The 5,024-nt window shown below is 45.7% G+C and overlaps 1 pseudogene; it reads left to right on the forward strand.

Moving 5' to 3' along the window:
* The first annotated feature begins 2,410 nt into the window (after window positions 1-2,410).
* LOC120861844 lies at window positions 2,411-4,382 on the forward strand (annotated as a pseudogene).
* Window positions 4,383-5,024: the final 642 nt, after the last annotated feature.

Raw genomic sequence — 5,024 nt, forward strand, 5'->3', positions numbered from 1 at the left:
GTTGTTTCTACCATGGTCCTTTGTGAGCAACCAGACCTCACACACTCTTTCAGTAATAGTACTCGAAACTTATTGTGGTACAGTACTATGGGCTTCCCTGAGAGCTCAGCTGGTAAAGAATTCATCTGCAGTGCCGGAGATCTGGGTTTGATCCCTGGTTGGGAAGATCCCCTGGAGGAGGGCATGGCAACTCACTCCAGTATTCTTGCCTGGAGAATACCCATGGACAGAGGAGCCTGGTGGGCTAGAGTCCATGGGGTCGCAAAGAGTCAGACATGGCAGAGCAGCTAAACACAACACAGCACAGAACTATATAACCCATTGTGTTTGCTGGGTACCTAGGCTAACTTTGTTGAACTTAGGAACAAATTGGACTTAAGAACACGCTCTCAGAATGGAACTCACTCATATGTAGAGGGCTTACTGTAGTTAGATGTTGATTTGTTAATTGACCATCTCTTTCAGTAAAATGCCAGCCACATGGGTTTTTTTAACTTTTATATCCCCAGCACCTGTATTAGTACCTGTTAAGAAGTGAACACTTAAAATAGACATTCATTAGGTAAATGAGTAAGTTAACGAAAGTGCAAGTTTATCTTTAGATTGAAAATCATAGGCAACCAGTGGGCGTTCTATAACTGTTGGCAGAATTCATAGGCGTGCGTGCTCCTGCGTGAGCAGGTATCACATAGAGCAAGCAGTGTCTCCCTGGCTTCACACCCCTGCACATTGTGTAAGGAGTATCCAGACGCTTTCTCTTTCCAGCATGACGTAATGCGGAATGAGAAGACCTGCAGAGCGTGCTGCTCACAGACCAGACAGATGATCTCATCCCCTTCTTGGGCATTCCCAGGCTTTGCTATTCAAAAAGAAATAAATAAAACCTGCAACGTTCAGTTCACAGGTGGTTGTTTCGGCTGTGGTCCTGTGTTGGCAAAATCCTGAAGCTCAGCTCTCAGCTCTCTGGTGGCCAAGGGGGAGGGAAGTCATGTCGGATATTGTCTGGGCTCTTCCTCCAGCCAAATGGAATGGATTTAGCCTGAGAAACTAGGACATTCAGGGGGAGAAATGCATTTTAGCATCAGCCACAGGGGACAGGCTGTGAGTAACTAACTGGGGGTGATGGGAGAGTTTAAAACACAAAGTAAGCGAAGTATTTCATTGACACCAGAAACCCGAGGTTGTTCTTGGGATGGTTTCAAAGGTTTAGGGCCTGAAGAAAGAATGCACTCAATTTTTCTTACATGGCTCACTTTCATATAAAAATTCCTTTGGTTTTGATGTCTGTGTATATATTAAAATAATTTATGATTTATAGATGTTTATTGTGCTACAGTTTGCGATACCTTTCTTGGTCTATTTTTTAGTTTTTTTTTTTTTTAAATATAGTTCTTTGTTTTAGGAACGTGTAAGTCAAATTTGGCCCCTGTGAAGTTTTTCTTTTTAATTGAGGTAACGTTGGTTTATACCCTTATATGTGTTGTGTGTCATTGTGTCTCTAGTCTGTATACACTTACAGGGCGCTCACCCCCCGAGTGTAGTTTCCCTCCATCACCGTGCAGCTGATCTCCTTCACTCAGTTCGCACTCTCCCTGCCCTTTCCTGTCTGGTGACTGCTACTCTGTTCTAACTACTTGCTTGTTTTTGTTTGGGTTGGTTGGTTTATTGTTTGCTTTTTACATTCCACATCAGAATGAAATCGTATTGTCTGCAGTGCCGTGTAGCACACGGATTGTCACAAAAACCCTGCAAGTGAGGGGTGTACGATTATTCCCATTTACAATTGAGGAAGCTCAGGTTCTGAAGAGATGGTGAACTGACCATGCTCACACCGCCAGAGTGCAAGAGAACTGGTCATGGAACCCAGACTTGGTTATCTGATTACCATAAGTGCAGACTCATCCAGTGAAAAGTTCAAGACTTAAAGGGGATCTCTATTTGTCCATCACAATGTCTGTCTTCCTAACGTTTCCCTGGTCAGCTACCCTATTTTAGACCCTAGTCTGGGGCAGTTTTGGGTCAGACAAGTCTGTGTACAAACCAAACTGAAGTCCACCTAGATATCCCATGAACAATGACCATATCCAAATGGAGCTGTCAGTTCTGCCCCCAAAACTTGCCCCCTGCCCTGCCTTTGCTGTTCTCTTCCTTCCAATCTTTTTACCCAGCAATTGGTATCACCAGTTGCTCAAGTCCTAAGAAGTCATCCTTGGTTCCTCCTTGGCGGTAACCACTTTCTCCAACCAATCTGTGATCAAATCTTCCGATTTTCATTTCCAAACTTTGTCCTGGCTTTATCCTCTCTTCTTCATCTTTATTGCCAACATCTTAGTTCAAGGAGGCCCAAGATGGCGGCGCACTAGGAGCATAACATCTGCATTTCTAGGATCTTCGTGCAGCGGGTGGTTAAGACTCCGGGGGTTGCAGAGGTCCACACTATACTAGTCGTCTGGCAGGAACTTTGACTTCAGAGATGGCTCTGAGTTAATCAATGAATGCAAGAAATAGATACAAGGGCAAACCTCCTGACTTTGCATATCTGGCAACCAAATATCCAGATTTTAAGCAGCATGTTCAGATAAATCTGAATCGAAGAGTGAGTCTTAATTTTAAAGACCCTGAAGCAGTCAGAGCTCTGACTTGTACTCTGCTAAGGGAAGATTTTGGACTTTCTATCGATATTCCACTGGAGAGACTGATTTCTACAGTTCCCTTGAGACTCAACTATATTCACTGGGTAGAAGATCTGATCGGTCATCAGAACTCTGACAAAAGTACCCTCCAAAGAGGAAATGACATAGGTACTGGGGAATCCTGCATCTATCCTTTACTTGGAACAACCTTAAACGGCTGGTATTTCCTTGCAACAGAAGTAGATATGTGCTTCAACTATGCAAAGAAGAATGTGGAGCAGAATAACTTATCTGATCTTATAAAAGCGGTTAAAGTACCACAGAAGACACTCCTGATGGGTACTCTTAAAGAAGAATCAAGATAATTTATGACTTTTGCATGTGCTGCTGCTGCCGCTAAGTTGCCTCAGTCGTGTCTGACTCTGTGTGATCCCATAGACAGCAGCCCACCAGGCTGCCCCATCCCTGGGATTCTCCAGGCTAGAACACTGGAGTGGGTTGCCATTTCCTTCTCCAACCCTCCCTTTTTTGCCAGTCAGTTGGAAGCCAAGGGATTAAATTCTCGAAATCCTTGAAGACCCCCACCCAGTTCTGTAAATACAGAAGGAATCACAGAGATCATGGCAGAAGGAGGTGAATTAGAGTTTGTTAAAAGGATCATCCATGACAGTTTACAGCTTGAAAAAAGATTAAGATGGTATAGCTATGTGCTGGGAAAGAAATGTAGCCTGGCTCCTCAGAAGGAAGAACTTCACATACAAAAGGTTCCTAAAGTCACCTATACTGAACTCTGCCAGGGTCGGACAATGAGATGGGCTTTGGCTTGGAGTTTTTATGATGACGTAACAGTACCATCACCAACCAGTAAGCGAAGAAAACTAGGGAAGCCAAGAAAGCCCAATACATTTGTAGTCCTGGGGTCTGTAATGGAAGAACTAGCCCTCCAAGCATCATCTCTGGGCCCTGACACAGTGGAAGGCGTCGTGGTTGTGACAGCATGGGTTGAAAAAATCCTCACTGACCTAAAGGTCCAGCATAAACGAGTTCCCTGTGGAAAGGAGGAAATCAGCCTTTTCCTAACGGCCATAGAAAACTCCTGGATTCACTTAAGGAGGAAGAAGAGAGACCGCGTAAGACGGCTGAGAGAAGGGTCCCTAGTGTCCAAGGACGTGATCGAAGCCTTGGAAGAGGAAATGTCTCCCCCAGAGTTTGGCAGGAGCCAGGATGTTGCCCAGGGCCCCCAGGAGAGTGCCCTGGGGGGCCCTGCTCCACTGAAAGGCGAGTCTGCCACTGTGGGGGGCCACGGCCCCAGCCAGGACTCGCTTTCCCAGGAGGAAAACCCAGAACCCACAGAGGATGAAAGGAGTGAGGAAAAGGGGGACATGGAGGTTCTGGAAGGTTGTAAAGGCTCTAGTAATGGAGCCCAGGACCATGAGGCTCCTGAGCCCTTCAGCAGCCCGTGTCTGAAAAAGGGAACCATCTCCAAGGAGTGGCTGGACATTACTTATACAAGTGTCTGATAAACATTAAGAAGGAGGTAGATAATGCCTTAGTTGAAATGCACTGGGTTGAGGGCCAGAACAGGGATTTGATGAACCAGCTTTGTACTTATATACATAACCAAATTTTCAGGCTTGTTGCTAGTTAACTCCAAAATTCTCGCACAGTTGGGAAAATTCTATAAAGCAGCTTGCTTTGAAGAGTGGCCTGTGGCGGGGGAGGGCACGCTGAATTCCCTCATTAGCCCACTAGTAACATTATGTGGCGGAGAAGGCAATGGCACCCCACTCCAGTACTCTTGCCTGGAAAATCCCATGGATGGAGGAGCCTGGTGGGCTGCAGTCTGTGGGGTTGCTAAGAGTGGACACGACTGAGCGAATCACTTTCACTTTTCACTTTCCTGCATTGGAGAAGGAAATGGCAACCCACTCCAGTGTTCTTGCCTGGAGAATCCCAGGGACGGGGAGCCTGGTGGGCTGCCGTCTATGGGGTCACACAGAGTCGGACACGACTGAGGCGACTTACCAGCAACAGCAGCAACATTATGTGGAATTGTCTTAAAAAACCAACAAATGAGTCCATTTTTAAACACCTGCCTCCTTTAAAAAAAAAAAAAAAAGAATTACAGGGCATTGTAGCATGGTAGTTCAGAGAAAGAATTGTGGTGATCAGCATCAACAAAATGCCATCGGTAAACTCATAAGGGATTTAAACCTGACTTAAGCTGATCACCTTTGGAGAAGGAAATGGCAACCCACTCCAGTATTCTCGCCTGGAGAATCCTATGGACAGGGGAACCTTGTGGGCTGCAGTCCGTGGCGTCGCAAGAGTCGGAAACGACTGAGTGACTTTGACTACTGACTACTAGTTCAAGTCACCAGATTCATGCTC

The sequence above is a fragment of the Oryx dammah genome, unplaced genomic scaffold (genome assembly GCF_014754425.2).
Source record: "Oryx dammah isolate SB20612 unplaced genomic scaffold, SCBI_Odam_1.1 HiC_scaffold_1, whole genome shotgun sequence".
Taxonomy (NCBI): Eukaryota; Metazoa; Chordata; class Mammalia; order Artiodactyla; family Bovidae; genus Oryx; species Oryx dammah.